Raw genomic sequence first — 19,108 nt, 5'->3', positions numbered from 1 at the left:
AGTACAACACTCCACACGAAGCATTTTATGAGTCTTTTTCTGAACTCTTTATTCAAGGTCCCACAAAACAGACTTTTCTTCCTCCTAAAGGCTTCTTTCGCCATTCCTATCCTTGCTTTTATTTCACGTTCGCACTTCATGTTATTACTAAGAAAACTACCCAGATATCGAAAACTATTCACTTGTTCTATTTTCTCCCCTTCTTCTTTTATATTTGACACAGACCCCTTCGTTCCAATCACCATGGCTTTTGTCTTTCAGTTCCTAAATAGCGTTTTTTTAAAATTGTGTGTGTGTGTGCAAAATTTCTTGATTTCACTGTTTAAACCCACTTCAATGGTCAATAACTCGGAAACCAAAGATCTGTATACCATAATATTTCATATCATGTTGGAGTGTGTACAACGCTCGTCAACATCTACCACCGTACGAAGTTTGGTCAAAATCAGATAGATTTTATCGATCCCAATTTAGTAACATTTCTTTATTTTACTAAGTTCACACCCAAATTCGATCGTCAATAACTCGAGTACTAATAGTATACATACAATAATATTTCATGTACATCAATGTTCTTACTTATATTCATAATATAATATCATTTCACTAAATCCAATCTCAACTTTGATGGATAATAACTCAGGAACCAAAGGCCTATACATCATAATATTCTGTGTGTGTCTACAATTACACCAAGTTTGGTCAAAATCGTATGATTTTAATAACGTTTCGCGGTATGCCTCTATGCTATGATTAATGAAAGTGATTTTTTGCGAAATTAATTAAATAATTTTAAATTTATTTAATTATTTTTGTGCTCTCTCACTGGGATCAAACACGGGACCACATGCACCAAAGGCACACTCGCTAGAATCTAAACCAGGGGGGAGGGCCCAAAATTGGACGAGTTTCGTTTATTGCGTAAGAACAAAGGTGCCCACTTTGGACTAACTTCACTCAAACTCACGCTCACATCATTTCGACCGCACGCTCACTCAACCTTACGCTCACAGCATCATCTCGATATCGCGCTCACTCGAACTCACACTCACAACTTTTCGACATGATGCTTACTCAACCTCACGCTCTAACAACATCATTGCGGCCTCATGCTCATATCACCATCTCGACATCACATTTACTCGATCTCATGCTCACATCATCGTCTCAATATCACGCTCACTACACCTCACACTGACAATATCCCTTCGACATCACGCTCACTCAACCTCACATTCATAGCATTATCTCGACCTCTCGCTCACATCATGATTTGGAACTCATGCTCACTTAACCTCACGCTTACTTCTACTACTAAATTAACATTGTTGGGTTGCTTTGTCGACAATGTGTGAGAAATCAGTTCCTCTAATTAGATAATGTTCTCTCGAAGTAAAATTTTAAGTGCCCACGACTATTTCTTTGATTTTTAAAATAAATAATATAAAAAGGGAAGAAATCATTTTATGAGGAAAATAAAAACGAACGGCGTAAAGCGTGTCAGGGAACGTGACACGTAGGAGTAAACGGAAACCTTACGAAAGAAACATAAACCTAACAACTTTACTTCCGAGAAGAAAAGCTTCCTAGAGTTGCTAAAACTCCCTCCCAGAGTCGGATTTAGATTTGATCGGGCTCTAAGCTATTGAGATAAAAGAGCTCTGTATATGTCCAGCTATCCTTTGTCATTGGTAGATTGAACTGCACTGTGGAGCTGCATACCACATGCTGCAATCCAACCAACCCCTCAAGGACGTAGGCACCACTAGGTGCAAAAACGAGCTAACTAGTAATATTTTTGGGAGGAGGGTAGTAGGAGGGGCTCCATTCAGGGGCATATCAACTGGAGTCCACCGGGTTCGATCCCCCTCCCAAAAATTCCTAACTCAACATACATTTGTATACTTTTTCAATAAAACTATACTTGTTTAATAGGGGAATCACTCATGTAGCATGAAAATTTTATCTTACACTTCATCTGTACTCTTTTCCTTATAAAAACAATCTACTTCCATCATTTTTCTTCCTGAAAATATAGGTGGAAGTATTTTAGAGTTATTTATCGTCTTTTCGAGTGCAGAATAATACCTGTTCAATGTTACATGGACGTATTGGCTTGTAGTATTGCATCCCCCCTCCCCAAGGCTTGGGCCCCTCTCTAGCCTATTCACTTACATCATAGAAGCCTACATAACACAAAATACTGTGGTAGTATAAGACTTGTTTTTACTTGTTTTTATCTTATTCTAGCAGAATACCGATTCTTCCCACGGGGAGAGTACGTTTCATTTTCGACATAAAGGGTTGACTTTGGATTCGAACGGCATCGAAAGTGTCACTGTTTGTCTCAGCGACCCCGAAAACTATGGATTCGACACTAATATTTGTCATTTTTCGATTATATCTATCTATCTATCTATCTATCTATCTATCTATCTATCTATCTATCTATCTATCTATCTATCTATCTATCTATCTATCTATCTATCTATCTATCTATCTATCTATCTATCTATATCCTCCTTCCCCTCTCCCAAGTTGCGGGGCTAAATTTGGATTCAAACGACATCGGAAGTTCATTGTTCATCTCAGTGACCCTGGAAATTACAAATCGGCCATTTTCGATAATTTTAAATGTCCCCCTCTCCCCCTTCTCTAAGTTGCACCGTCAAAATGAAATGGTAAAAACCAACCCCGGACCGAACCTCATCTGGACCAAAAATTTGATGGAGATCGGTCGGGTAGTTCAAGAGGTATAAAGTCACATATATAGCCACTTTCATTTTATATACCGGTACCGTATATATAGATTTCGGAAATGTATATCCAGTTTTTTTCTGTAAAGCTTCTAGGGCTCCCAAGAGAGTAGAGCCCTTACGCTATAGTTTGTTTAGCTTATACGTAAATCCAGCACTACTCGTTTCGTTCTTTCGAGTTAAATAGTGATTATATAGCATATTATTTAGGTATAGTACTTCATTTAGCAAATAGGGTCCAGTCTCAGTATATTTTTCTCATATTTTGATCAAAAGTTCCTCAAAATAAGGATGTCAAAATAATTTTCTATAGAAAGATGCATATACCCTATGCAGTAATCGTTTATATCGTTGTTTTCAAAGTATTTGCAATAAAACTTTTAAAACTATTTTAGTTCTTTGTTTATTGAAATAATTAACCTAACCGAAATTACTAAGTACCCTGGCCTAATAGAAACCTGTTCAATAAATAGGAGTACAGCCAACCATATCCCCATTCATTGATAAATATTAGTTCCGCGCTAGGTGTTTATGCAACCCACACAACAGTCAAGTGTTACATGTTGCATAAACATCTAGGCAAAAATCTATCTATATATATAAAAGAGAACGTACAAAATTTTGTCCGCTCATAACGCTAATACGGCTGAACCAATTTCTTTCATTTTTGGGGGGTTATTAGGATTTGGACCCTAGATGGTTTTTATCATATCACTTTAATTTTTAATTACCAGTGTCTTGAGATAATTGACCATTCAAGTGTCCATAACGTACAAATCCTTTGTTATTAGTTCATCATAGGTAAAAATAAACGTATTTATATGCAACACGCATGACCGTGTCACTCGGCGGGTTAACATAAATGACAGGCGATATACAGCGGAAAATAGCTTGAATCTTCTGTTTAAAATTTTTTAATTGATTTGCTTATTTTTACAGACACTTTTACAATATGCCAGCACCGGGATGACCGCAGCGAAGCGGGGCGGGTTAACATAAATGACAGGCGATATAATGTTAAGATTTACTGCAATCTTCTATGGTTTTTATCATATCACTTGAAAGCGAAAAAGTAAAAATTATCTAAGTAACAAAGTTTATTGCGTTCCGGGGTGACCGCAGCGAAGCGGGGTGAACGCTGCTAGTATCTTATAAACGCAAACCCATTCATTCATAAATGAAAGTTTTCCATGCCCTTCTTTACAGCCTTTAGTAGAGTTTATGTTCCTCTAACTAGTAAGTTAAGATATACGAATTTTCATACACTTGAAAACTCGACCAATAACAGAACTTCAGAAGAATCCGAATAACATCGCAAATGAAGTGGAAATACCCGTTGTCACTGTCAGGACTTCTCTCGCCTCAAGTATTCATTTATTGTAGTGTAATGCAAAGAAGGACATTTCGACAGTAAATGTTATTTTTCACGTAGATCATTAATCATTTTCTACTTTTTTTTCTTTTTGTCCCCACCCAACCCAGTATCTTTGTAAATTTACAAGAATTAAACTGTATAGCATTTTATACACTTGACACTGCTGCTGTAAATATACAAGAAGTTAGTTAATCTTTTCTCGTTTAAACATAACAGAGAATATAAATCATTCAACGTTGAGTTATTTTTTAAACGTACTCTTTTATGTTATTACGACAACACACGAAAGAATGTAACTGGTAACAACACTGGGGAACTACATTTTTTTCTGGTCCTCTCTCACCGTTTCACCCATGACGTTTATATAATATTGTATAAAACACTTTCTTATATTTGTCGTGACATCCGCTTCAAGGCACATGACCTTTCTCTGAGATATCAACTGGTGCAATATATTTAATACATATTGTCCCTTTTCCCTAACTAAAGAGGATGGGATATTTATTTATTTATTTATTTACTAGCTGAAAGGTCCGTTCTTCGTACGAGGCGTTTAGGTTTATGTAAAGTGTTTTGATTTCTTCCATTCCTTAGTATACACATTTCAATGAAAGTATAAATCATTCGGATAAGCATTTTAATCAAATTGACACAATAAAAGTCCAATTTGACGTAGGTACTAACTATACGCAGATTCATTTAAAATGGTTTAACCATTTTCTCGTGATTTGATTATCAATCAGACCAGTCTCATTTTTTTAAATATTAGATTTATTTGTGATTTTTCAAAAGTAAATATTAAGATGTAAGTAGGAGCATTGATAACGAGCTTGGCCACGATTATATGGAAAATTTGAGTTCTCACCAAAGATTCAAGTCAGCAAATTTCCTTACTTCCCTTAACAACGTCCCAACTGGATTCGAACTTGTCAATTCTTTAGATTAAACGCTGGGGATGGTTGAAAGAGAATGAGAATTGTTCATATTCTAATATAGCATACATTGATTACATCATCATTATATTGATTGATTGACTGATTATGGTTTAAATAATTAAGTCACCGAGGATATTTGTCCCATCATGAAAAGATCAATGACTGACACATGTGTCTCATAAAATTATCGTCTGCTTAAAACTAAGGATCAAAACCATGGCTTCAACTACAGATGAAAATAATTCCATGACACATAAAATAAGACAATACCATGTAATAAAATTAAAATAATAGATGTCATGAAAAAGCTAAAATAATAGATAGCAAAGTAGAATACATACAACACAAGAAAACTAACAAAATATAAAATAAACCAGATAAAATTTAAAAAAAAAGTATCAGAAAACTTCTACTATTTCAATCTCAATAGCGACAAAGCGGTCGTTAAAAACGAGTCTATCTCTAAAAACCTTAGTAAATGATAGGTAGTCTTAATTTTCTTTGAAGTTTGAGTTGAGTATTCCAGACATTCCATTAGAATCTACCGAATACTCAGAGGAACAATACAGTCTTCACAATACTGTGCAGTAACCTAATATCATGTATGTTAGTGCCATACTTTGTTAAAACTAAAAGCAAACCAATTGGACTCTTTAATTAAAACCAAATTATTTTAAACTTGTCATTAATTCAGATACAAAACGTTTAATCTTGAGTGTACATTCTCAGACGAGCTTGTGTAAACTAGAATAATCATTTTGTCGTTGTAAATGAGCCAATAAAGGAAAGACCAGTGTCCTTTCTTTCCACAATACATTCCTTTCCGTATTGCAACTGCTTCCTGGTTGAATGAATGCTAGCATTAAGATTCCCTTTGAACAGAAACTACAGGAGTCACGTTTCTCGTGGAAGTCGTGGTAGTTTTTATGAAGGTGTAACATTGAGCAGGTGTACAACTCCAGACAAAGGGCTCCCACCAAGGGGGCAAGGTGGGGCGCTTGCCCCCCTCTAAGAGGAAATTGTACTTGGGAATATTGAAAACCCAATAAAATTTTTACATTAGTTACAGCAATCCAAACGTCAATTTCATCTGTTTTAATCAATTTCCGGCCAGAAAGTGAGGAAACAAAGAGGAGAATCCATTCGTCATTCAGACGACGACATCAGCAGAAACTAGGAATATTTGAGACTAATCTCTGTTCAGCGTAAGCTCTAAACTCCGATAAACAAAATATTTGTATCCTTCCGCTTGTCACAAATACGATTGGCTAGTGATGTATCACTCCCACTCCCCACGGGGAGGAGCAAATTATACACGTGCGTTTTGGCAATACTGTCTCGTGTTGTCCAGATACTTACAGCAGCAGCAGACAAGAAAGAAAAAAAGCTCGAAAGATTTAAAAAAAAAAAAAAGTATTTGAATTTCGCTCGTAAACAATTGTTGCTTAGTGAGTAAAGGTTTGCCTTGTTGGTGTTTCACCACAACACTCGCGGAACCGAGATTCATGCCAGCCATCTTTGAGACTTTAGAAGCAGAACACCCGTCCACAGTTGAATTGGCGCCAGAATTACTGCGCATGCTTAGTGTTTATTTCTATTGTTTCATTTACCACACTCGATTGCAGTATTATTAGATAATCCGTATTATATTTTTGTCATTTATAATAATATAGCAGTTTTATATGGAGCTTCATAATAAAAGTAATAATCCAATCACATGAACTATTTTGCGGAGGAGTACAAGCGTCCGTAGGACAACAGCAAATCAGCGAGATTTAGTTTCACGTGGCTTTGTTTATCGCAGTTTAGAGCTTACGCCGAACAATGTATAGTGCTCATTCCTATTCTTTTAATTTATCTTTCTTTCCTACCTACTTTATCAATCATCAATTAAAATCAATTATGAATTAAATCAAATTTCAAATCAGATTCATTCAATTAAAATCAGATTTTATTAATTTAAATCTGTTGAGTTTATGTTCGAACATAACCTCTTCTTTTATAAGTTCCGTGTGGAACATCAGTTCTCATCCCCATTTACATCAGTTTGTTTAAGATTTTATAATAAATTAGCTTCAAGTTAGTATCTAAAATTTGAACTAATAGAACTGATGCCGCACCGGCACAATATGGACTGTTTTACAGAGTAGAGCTTTTATCTTCCAGTGTTATAACCTAACGGGGTGACGGAAGCATGGTCTACTACTTATGAAGGCAGAATAACTTTAGTTAGAATTGAAATTGAATTTGCTTCGTTTATTCAATTAAGTATCACAAAAATAAATATAACAATAGTTCTTAACATTTACCTGGTCCAAGGCAAAGAGTCTTTTGATCCATTTGTATTGATTTTATTGTATGTCACGAAATATTTTCATTAAAAGATGAAAAGAAAAAAGGAAGTTGCTTTAAACTTAAGTTCTTTTCATGGTTCTAACTTAGGTTAGTTTCTTTTCATAAATATTAAAAAAAAAAAAATAGCCGTGGGACGAGCAACATGTGAACAAGGGGTGGGAGAGAAAAAGTATAAATTTCTCTTATGCCTAGCAATAAAGTATCCGAAAGGACAGTTCACTTGTCGTTGGCAATTTAACGAACTAATAGAACGCTTTCTAACAGGTGAGTACAGATAAATTATTATTGAAGTTATGTAATGTATGTACGTTCATTTATTTCTATTTGTAGACAGTTGAAAGTTGACCAAAATGAAATATACTAGTGAAAATATTTACAGAAATAAAATATTAAATATGAGGTTATACGGGACTTTTTTTTCTTTTAATACAAAGCAAAAACTTTTAATTGGACATTAAACTAGTATTATCCACCCTTTCGACATTATATTTATAACTTATGGTAAGATGTTTGGAATGAGACAAGAGTATTGCCACTTTCTTTATATTTCGTTATAATAGCTAAAAGATGATTGTCTTTTGTTCTTGATTTATACGAACATAAATGTGGAACATCGTAAATATTAACAAGGACAAAATTTGAATTATGACCAGTCGTTTAGGTGTTAGATTTCTTTTTAAATATTTTACATCTTCGTTGATATATCTTACTTCGTATCTACCTGTCTATCTACGGATATCTATCCCCATCTTATTACATCAGACCGAGATGATTAACATTAAAATATCATGCTCAAGGCTGTACGTAGAAAACTTAATAGGCAACGGAAGGGGGAAGGGTGACTATTGTCTACAAAAGGAGGATTGGTTGGTTTAAATATTTCGTGGCTCTTCTCACTGCGTATCAGAAAAAGAGGATTCTTTATTAAGAAGACCTGCAATGCTATTTTGTCCTGTAAAAGCTTATCGAGGAGGGTTTTTCTGATCCGCAATATTCCCTCCTGGACACAACTGCCATCATGTCATTCCAACTGCAATATACAAAGCTTGTAATCCAACGTATATGTTAGATCACTTGCCACAACTGAGAAGCTTCCATGCTACATGGTCTTCTGCTAACCTCTTCGTCTTCACGTACAATTTTTCTGTCTTGATATTGTCCATCAACTGCAGCCTCCTTCGCCACCTCCCTCTTCTTCCTGCCACCATACCCTCTAGCAGTCCCTCATGATAAAATTCCTTCTTAGAAAATGTCCCAATCAGTTTTTCTTTCTCTTCTCAATAATGTCTAAAATTGTTCCTTTGTCTCCCACCATTTCTACCACCCTTTCATTCGTTTTCCACTCGACTCTTCATTTTTCTCTACACTCACATTTCGAAAGCTTCTAGTCTTATTTATTTATTTATTTATTTATTTATTTGTGTGTGTAATGCCCATGTTCCTACTCCACACAGGAGAATACTCCACACGAAGCATTTTATGAGGCATCCGTAAAAGTAAGTTTACACTCTTTTGACAAAGAATCCATATGAAATCTCCAAAAGCATTTGTACATACCTATATGTTTATCAAGTTTTTAGATTTATGAAATTGTATGTAATTACGTTATACCGATTTTTTTTTAAATACTTCACATTGAAATACATAGGCCAGGATTGACAGTGCTTTAAATGTTCTTGATTAAATTCGTAAATTTCTATAAGAAATTTTATAAACCCAAGGAAGATTTTTATAATATGGTAAATTTTTGTTTTTATTCAATAAATCTAGACACCGATTTTTGGATAGCAGACAAAAAAGTTTTCGCCATTCCAGATAACAGTAAGTTTGCAGTTAGCTTTAAAATACGTAATTTCAAAGATTTATTTATTCTTAGTTGCCTCTTTTTCCTTTTATTTTATTTCTTTCTTTTCTTTTTCTTTTTTCATTTTTCTTTTTTCTATTTTTTTTTTTTTTTACAAAAGGAGGGTTGAGATATAACAATTTTGGCTATATTATATTAAATTGACTGTATTTTCCTGTAGAGTGCGTTATAGTAGCATTGAAGAAGATAGAACTATATAGTATTTTAGCTATAAGTGTGAGAGTTTTCATTTGTATTCAGTAAATATGACTTAATTTCCAATCTTTTTTGCGGTTAAACTTATTAGAATATTGTTATATTTGACAGCTTCTCTGGTCAGATGCTACAGGTGCTACTTCCATGTTACCTTTTTATCTAATATAAGACCTAAATACTCTCCTTGTTTAAAATAATTTGTTTTTCCCATTATTTTAACCTGAGGGAGTTGCTTTATTATTTTCTTCAAGAAAACTGTAAAGTTACATTTGGACCAGTTAATGTCCAATCCGTTTCCAAAGCTCAATTTTTGTATCAAATACATCGCTCAAAGCTGTTTCCTTCTTTGGCACTGTCGCTGGAAACTGATGTCGTGGAATAATCTAAATCAGTGGTTCTCAAACTTTCCGATAACGCGGACCCTCTGTTCATTCGGGAAGTGATCTGCGGACCCCCAGGGGTCTGAAGACCCACTTTGAGAACTGCTGATCTAAATTATTGCTTTACAAAAGCAATTGTTTTGCATGCAGTTTATTTTATATTTCTGGAAGGGATATCAAGCTCCTTGTAAATGGACTTCAATTATGCAGAGGAGATTGTATGACTAAATGTCACAATATAATTTATACAAGCAGTTATGCTAGTTACGTTAGTTTTCCTGCACTCTGCTGCTAAACATTATTACTTGATTACATATAGTTATTACACAACCTTAAAACATGCAATAATCTTGAACGTTCCAAGCACTGGTTTGGCAATCACGTTATGAAGTGAGCACATTCAGTTTCCATTCATCCGAATATTGCTTTTTCTCTTAATACCTCACATAGCATTATCATACTACTACGGTTCCTCCCAGTTATGCGGAAGCTCAATTTGTGTGACACCTTGGGAAGAGAGAACTTGTAGGAGATGAAAAGTAACTTTCTTATTGTGTACGAAATGACATTGTGATACTTGTGTCTGTGTAAAAGAGAATGTCAGCAATGGAAATAATGAAATTCCTTAGAGTACAGGTGATAGTGTGAAGCCATTATATTGAAGAAAAAAAAAAGCTCTGGGACATGAGACATTGTCATGATAGTTCCACCCAATATGACCCATCTTGCTTATCTAAAGCGACATCACAGTGTTAAATCCTGTAAGAAGCAGTTGGAGGTCTCCTCACGGGGGGCAGATAGCAAATGAAGATTTCAACGTTGGAGTTACCCCGTTCTTGCTTCGTCATTACGACTTCACTTCGTTTTTTTCAGTTTCTCATTGGTTTTACAGTCTTAATCGTTCTGCCACCTTCCAAGATACAGGTTATCTTGTTGTATACTGACTCTATCTCTGTTCATACAAATAAAGCTACATGATTTTTGAGTTGTGTCAATCATAATTAAGTTCCGGTTGAATCACATAACAGGTTAACGGTTATCAGGTCTATCATGATTTGTACTTAGAGGCATGTATCGTACTTGCAGGTTCTTCTACTAAGTACACTATATCCCTTAATGGACGTGTTCTGATTGTGACCTGCAAGAAAAGATAGTAGAAAACCTCTTGGACAGAATTAGAAATATCTTAAGTGCCTTTTCAAGCACACAATTTCTCCATGTTACTGTATACTAACATATTAAATATAGTCATCAATTCTTCCATCTCTCCCGTCACAGGAGATAATTGTATATACAAAGATACATGAAGTAATCAGGCATAATATATGAAAACGTACAGAATAGTGTACTTGTTTTCAGAGTTAAGTATTTGCCAATAAAAGTTATTAAAGAATGTCAACCTATTTGAGGTCTTTTAAAAGGCCTTATCACTGCGAATTTAAAATACTGCTAATTTTATAGTAATTATGTAATATCTTCAAATTGATAAACGATAATCAAAATGTGGAACAAGATCGCTCTAGGCAATATTATTTTGCATGAGATACCGTTATTACGAGTCACTTAGCAGCTTTCCGTTTGTACACTGAGAAAAAAAAGGGACTAGGATTTCCGTGTGGATACATCGTATTTACGCGGGTGCGCTCCTTAAGTAATGTAATTTCATGTATAAAAGTACAGCAGGTGGGAACACCATGCCAAGTCTGGAGTTCTGCGTCGAACTAGACTCGCTGTGATTGGATAATTTTATTCACATGATTTATTTCGTGTTAAATACTATTACTCTCGTAAGGTAGGGAGTCACAGATTTAGAAAGAACCAAGAGGGGACACTCGTAGGAAGGTAGTAACAACATTATATACCTAAGTTACCACCGTCGGAATGGGTATGGCGTTAATTCTAGGTTTGAAATGATGGTCACACAATACAAAATTTTCGCTGGACGGTGGTGTAGATCGTACTACTGATGAAACAACATTACTTAATGTGGTGACGCGCGTAACCTGCTAAAAACAGCATTTACATGCCGACTGGATTATGCATTTTTCTCCGTGTAGGCACTTAGAAACGCGAAAATAAATGCCGATTTTCTAAATGGCTGGAAATCGAAAGCAGATAAGTGAGTCGTGATAACGGTTTCTCATGTAAAATAATATTCTCTAGGGAGCTCTTGCTCCACTTTTCGATTAACTTTTATATATTTGAATATATATCACATAATTACTGTAAAATTAGCGGTATTTTAATTTCGCCGGGATGAAGACTCTTAATTAGTTTGCGAAACTGCTACACAGTTATTATTTTTTTAAATAAACGTTCAGTGATTTGTTTTCTAGTTTTAACTAAACGATTTTAATATTGCAAGTGGGTCATGTTAGGTTTTAACCTGAACAATAGATATACGTAATTAATACATTGCAAGTAATATTCATCTGCTATAAGTATACCTGTATAAGAATATAAGAGATTCATAACCCTCTTTTTAACTGTACAACGTGATACTTCGTTATCAGTTTTTATACATGTTATTATCTTTAAATTACTATTGTTTTTAAAATGGAGCACAACATCATTTCAAGATTTGAACACCACACTTACATGCCTGTTACATAATATTATTTTGCAAATCAATAACACAACCAAAAATATGTATTTCAAAACACTTGCGGTAGGTGTAATATAATATATAATAGATGATACCTAAAATGGATACAAATGTTCAAATTTGCCTATTAAGTTCTAAGGAACATAATATTATTCAATTTCATACCAGAAAGCAGTACTTAAATTGACGCACACGAGGAATAACGTAAGTTACACCGACATCAATACAGTATTATTAGGTCCTCCAATGAGGAAAAGTAGCAGTTACGTTCACGTCAGTTTGGTGATTTCAACAGTCACATTGAACAGTAAGTGGTGCGACTTGACTTGCTAACATTATCTTCCATCCTCCCACACCAGCCAGACAGGTTAACAGTATTTTTCCACCTTTCTTTTCCGCCGCGGAAAACTGCTCTGTAATTATGTGATAGTTGTATTAAGTACCAATTCAAACGTTGGTATTTAGAGCTTGTCAATAACGAATAGAAACACTCGAATGGCAGTTTTGTCTGTCACGAAAGCTCAACAAACACAAATTGATGATGACGTTGGATTATATAACCCATGGGCAAGCTCTTACAAGTCACGCCGAACCAAAACCATTATTCTCTCTGTTCTTTCTTCTTATTTTTTTTTTATACTGTGATTTCGAGATGGTGTTAGTTTGTCTCTTTTATTTTTCATACATTGGAAGACAATTGAAAATCGTAATTCCAATCTTTGTAAATATCATTTGACCAGTGAAATCAAAAACTTCAAAAAATGCTGATAACATAAAATGTTCTAATAAATAATAATGAATAATCTTTTCTGTTTTCCGTCTTAGTTATCAGATAATTAAGGATAAATTGTATTGTCTGGAAGTTTTTTTTTTTTTGCTTCTTTTTTTTTTCAAGATTGTAGATACTCATTCAAACTTGATTTTCCAGTATCACCATTACAACTTCAACATAATTACGAGCGCTAAGAAGTTTTTTTTTCTTCAACGCAGGTAATGTTGCCAGGTCAGTGTTTCTCAAATCCCCTATCACTTAAAAAATAAATTCTATTAGCACAATATGATAATTTACCAAATTTACTACGAACATCACCTGTACGAAAAATAATGAAGGAATTTGTCTACAGAAGAACGGATCTTTTGTAAATAAATCCAATTTATATGTATATACATATTTTCTTAACTAATTCCCAGTGAGAGATCCTTGATCAAACTTACAAGTTGGATATATTGTTAAAAGAATGGCCTCCTGGAGGAGTTTTGGTACGTGCCATCTCATGTCTCCAGCGGCAGTTATTCTTTGGATACGCTAATATTAGCGAAGTTAAGTACCTACACCTTGCATTCGGATCCGGTTCAAGTAATTTTATATTTTAAAAAAATAGAAAGAAAAGAAAACATCATGCAAATCACGAGAGGCAGAGATTGTATTTTGGAATAAACAATTACAGCAGCTAATTTCAGAATAACATTTTCTTAAACGTAAGATTTGTTAACTATTGTTGAGTGTGATTTTTTTTTTTTTTTTTTTGTAGAAAGAGATGTTTATAAATCACGTAAAGGGAAAGTATATATATACATTTCGTAACACTTTCATTGTATATAGCCAATATCTTTTCATTATAACACAGATATCTTTCCTCGAAGTAAAATATTCTACAACTTGCATATGACATCCTAATAGTATTTTAATGTTGTTTGTATATGATATTATATTCACTGATACTAACATTTTTTTATTACATGTTCTGATTATAGACCAAGTATCATATCCCAGTTACTTAGCTTAATAGAGACACTTTTCAATTTTCAAAAATGGTAATAATTTATGGAAATTAAATGTAAGGGGCCCTGCATTGAAATTTTATAACATGTAAAACGTCTAAAAGAAAAACAAAACTTTTACAGGTTTAACTTTACAATACTGAAGAGGATTTAGATTTACATTTACTAATTTTTTTAAACTACACAGATTTCCATTTTTGAATTCCCCGAAAGGAGATAAGAATATATAGAAAAAAGTAGGAGGCACTTCTTTGTAATTTTCGAATAAGGCACTCTACTCACACTATGCACTCTCCAATGGTATTCCTCCGGCTCAAAATCAGATTGGAGAATACAAGTAATCACAAGTTGGAAACATAGGTTATAGAGAGGTTTGAAAGATTGAATAATATATTAATTTATTTAATATTTTGTTTTTTGTATAATTAATAATAATAATAATAATAATAATAATAATAATAATAATAATAATAATAATAATAATAATAATAATAAAAGATACTTGTTAAATTCAAACTGGAATTTGGTTCAGTTGTCTGAAACAGTTTATCTAACACACTTGCTAACAAAATCGAAGCTGTACAGAAATGTTTTAAAAGGTTACTATGTTTAAAATAAAAGGATAATTATTCACATGACTGTGAATATTAGTTAACATTTGGGGACTTCAATCCCTATCGGAAAGGAGGAAATTTATTGATAATTTTTTAATTCAAATGGTATTGGATAACAAATATAGTAGTAAATATTGCTTAGCAAATATATAAATAAGACTCTCGATTTCTAGTGTTAGTAATGCATCGACATTGCTAGCATTAAATTGAAAACATGAAATATTGAGAAGAGTGACAATTTAAAATGAACATATGTTAGCAGAAATAACAGAATAGATCTTACAAAAATTAAAGTATTTTAACTTTATGACAAGGATTCTAGCTGCCAATCTTGATTTTATTGTTATTATGTATTCTCAGTGTATTTTTATGTTATAACCTTTTATGTTAAAACTAGCTGAATATACCCATTCTTCGCATGGGAAAGTCAACGCCTGTGGGAGTATCACTATTCATCTCAGCGACAGCGAAAACTATGGATTTGACACTAATATCGGTCATTTTGGATTACTTTTACATGTCTCGATATCCCTCCCCAGTCCCCACGGTGACCCCCGGCCCGCAGCGGAATAGGGTGAATTTGGAAGCTAATGCGATTAGAGTTTCACCATTGATTTCAGCGACCGCGAAAACTATGAATTCGACACTAATATCGGTCATTTTCTACTACTTTTACATGTCTAGATACATGCTCCCCTGAGACCCCCCTGGTTCGAATTTTAGAAAAACGCTTCGCCTTGGTTTGGGGCCTGAACCAAGGTATCCGTGATCAAAATTTGGTAACTATCGGTTAACTTGTCTGGTCCCCAGGCCGGTCCTAGTAAATGCTCCCCTGAGACCCCTTGATCGAATTTTTTTTTTTTTAAAAAAAAAGCGCTTCCTCTTGGTCTGGGGCCTGGACCAAGGTACCTGTGACCCAAATTTGGTAACTCTCGGTCCACTTGTCTGGTCCTCAGGCCGCATACAGAGACACAGACAGACAGACAGAGACAGAAACAAACTTTATTTTATTTATATTTATATTAGATTAAACATGACAATAAGTGACAAAGACTTTTACATGCTGGATGTGCTATTTTAATCAAGGTTGACTCATTCCTTTAAACGGTTGTTAAATTAGACTAATTTGCATAATTCTGTTAATTGTATATTATGAAATTGACTGTTTGTTTTAATTTTTGTTTTATATATCAGTTTGAACCTTATAATTCTATATATTAACCTTGTGAGAAAAGCCTTAACCTGCTGTAATAGTCATTCTATATTATAAATTTTCTGGTCTGTTTAAAATGATTATATAATGCTTTTAACATGCTTTTTAATGTTGTATTGCTGTATTTTTGCCTATGACCTGTACACAGATCTTAAAATATATTATTATTATTATTATTATTATTATTATTATTATTATTATTATTATTATTATTATTATTATTATTATTATTATTATTATTATTATTATTATAAATCCAGCATTTTGTAGTGAAACAATGGGGGCACGGTGGCTCAGTAGTGGGTCGCTCACCTCTGGTGTGAAGGGTCACTAGTTCACTTCCAGTTCGTAGTGGACTAACGTTCCATTAGTTCTCGATTTTCTTCCATTTCTTCCCACATTATCATTCCACCAATTATTACATTATCACTCATTTTTCTTTAATTATCTGTCTAGTTTAGTCCATAGTAACGAAAAACAAGATATTTCATTTTCACATTGAAACACGTATAGACCTACTTGAAATTATATTATAATGCTCGAAATGTTCTACAGAGGGTAGGAAAATATTTTTAATATTACGTTGCTGACATTGTGAAATTGAACACAGACCTATCTGTCTTTCCTACTTTTTTTCTTTCTTTTACAGAAGAACTATTGAATAATATGTAGATAGTCATCTGAGCAGCATTGTGTTATAAAAATGAGGGGCAGCACTTGTTACGCCATATTGGGAATTTGAAGTGGCACCGTTACTAACACGAATAGCGGCCTCCAGTTGGATCCTTCTTTTGTCAGTCATGTCTGTGTCAGGTGACCCGTGTCTGTGCTTTAACAATGCTCCCGATGTCACGATTTGAGTTTCTTAACAATGGGCAAGGAAAAAAGATTGGAATCACCCAAAGGAGCTACGACTACAAACTGACAAGGCGGCCCCAATTGAATGACATAGGAAGATAGGAAGTGTGTTCATTGGAATATTACTTCTATGGATTTTATGCGTATACAATGTATAGTATAGGTGTATATAATATATACTGTATATGTCGGCTTGTAAATTAATATAGAGGGGCACAGGTTGTTGTGTCAAGTACTTAAATATAGGCAGTTGAGATTCTTTAGCTTTTGTATGGACATGTTACAATACGTTTCTTAATTCAACTTTCCAACTTTCAAAGAACTAATTCTAGGCCATTGCTTTTCGAATGTTTTAGCCTAGCGACCTAAATAACCAAAATGGAGTATTTTTAGCTTAACTATTTTGCGAGTTCCATTTAGATTCCTTCAAGGTGAAGAAAGTATATTCTTTTCAGCTTAATTTTGTCCATTAATTCAGATTTTACATACATTCTGTTACATTTTATGAGAATATTCGCAAATGTCTCCACGTGTAACTGCAGGCAATGTATAGCGTTCGTCCATTTGCATCTTTAATATAGAACTTCTCTGAACTTCATGTAGAAGCCTTGCACGAAATTTGAACACTTCATATGGCATCTTTGTTAACTACACATCTTTTTTCCCTTCTAGGTCAAGTATGAAGAGACGTTGGAACAACTATTTGATTATTTTAACTGGTAAGTTTAAATACCACATTTCATGTCTCTAGCTTTAAAGGATTCTAGATACGGACATCTTATTATAATAATTAAACCACAATTTTAACCCTTACAGGTCGAATTTCCAAACCATTTTTATTTCCTTTCTGATCAAGTAAATCAGCGGATGCGAAGGCGTATAGGAGCGAAGTGGGTAATGCTGAGGAAAATAGAGCTGATAACACATCGATTTCTTGCATTTGTAAGTCGTCTCTCTGATTAAAATCAGAAATTGAGGAGTTTGATGTAATAAGGGCGTAAGCGAGGTTTTCCTTTTTTTTTTTGCATCAAACAAATAAGTGGCTTTTATCATATTTGTTTAGCCTCCTCTCAAAAAATCAACTCAATATCGGAATAAAAAGCTGTATATTACATTGTTTATGTAAATAAATAAATAAATAAATAAATAAAACTACTTAAATTTTCAACATCGTTTTTCTACAAATACCTATTTCAGACTAGGTCCTTATTGCATCAAACTCCTCAATTAATTGCAGTGGCGGTGAAAGGCGGGGCGAGCGGTGCCCCCGCCACGGGCTTCACTTTGTGGGGACCCCCTGGACGGTAGGTAAAAAATAATTACTAAAGAACCTTGTAAGCATGAGTCGTACAAGGGCTGTCAAAGTTTCCACACCTTTCCTAAAAGTAAACTCGACTAATTGTCAATCAGTATTACACCAGATAATTGATGAAACAACAGAAATATCTGTCTAATAAAACTAATGAAGCTAAAGATTTCCGTATAAGCTAAAGAAGCCATAGCTTAGGGTCTCAATCTCTTGGGGAACAACAAAGAAATTTAAAGAAAAAAACTGAATGTAGATTAAAAATAATTAAGATAAAAGTTTCATTATCTTGGGGGCCCCAAAGAAATTTAAAGGAAAAAAGCTGAATATAGAGAAAAATAGATAAAGTAAACGTTTCACGCCCTTGGAGGCATCTAAAGAAAAAAATCAGTCAAAATTTGATCCAGTTATGAAGGCACATATTGATTCAATAAGCACTAAGACGGAAGGACAAAGATGATTATCTTACTTTTCCCATGAGGTTCAGAACTAATTGATTAACTTTCTTGGAGAAAAAAATCGACTGCTTAAAAATACTTAAAAGCGAGAGAAGAGAAAAAATATTTTCAGCATTGTATTTGATTCAACTCCTGATTGTTCTTATATGGAACAGTTGTCACAAAATCTTTCGACTTCTTGACGTACAACGTGATTCTGTTGAAGTTTTGGAAGTATTTATTGATTTCATGTCTGTCGAAGGAAAGACTGCTGAGAGTATTTCTGCTGAAATACTGAAGAATCTTCAACGTAACAGGCTTGATATCCAAAATTGCAGAGGCTAGTCTTATGATAATCACGCTACAATGGCCGGTCAATATTCTGGAGTTCAAACTTTGATACCGAATATAAAACTTTTTGCCATTTACGTTC

At 34.0% G+C, this 19,108-nt stretch overlaps 1 long non-coding RNA gene across 1 annotated transcript in view; it reads left to right on the top strand.

Annotated features, from left to right (window-relative positions):
* LOC145666117 (uncharacterized) overlaps window positions 1-17,649 on the top strand; it is a 120,456-nt gene extending 102,807 nt beyond the window's left edge. Inside the window, exon 3 of the long non-coding RNA XR_014127692.1 lies at window positions 17,605-17,649. This is a non-coding gene — a long non-coding RNA (uncharacterized LOC145666117). The remainder of the gene's footprint in view (window positions 1-17,604) is intronic.
* Window positions 17,650-19,108: the final 1,459 nt, after the last annotated feature.

This window comes from Thermobia domestica, chromosome 1 (genome assembly GCF_964235325.1).
Source record: "Thermobia domestica chromosome 1, izTheDome1.hap1.1, whole genome shotgun sequence".
Taxonomy (NCBI): Eukaryota; Metazoa; Arthropoda; class Insecta; order Zygentoma; family Lepismatidae; genus Thermobia; species Thermobia domestica.
Note: the sequence above shows the minus strand (reverse complement) of the source record. Positions and strands in the feature narration are given on the sequence as shown.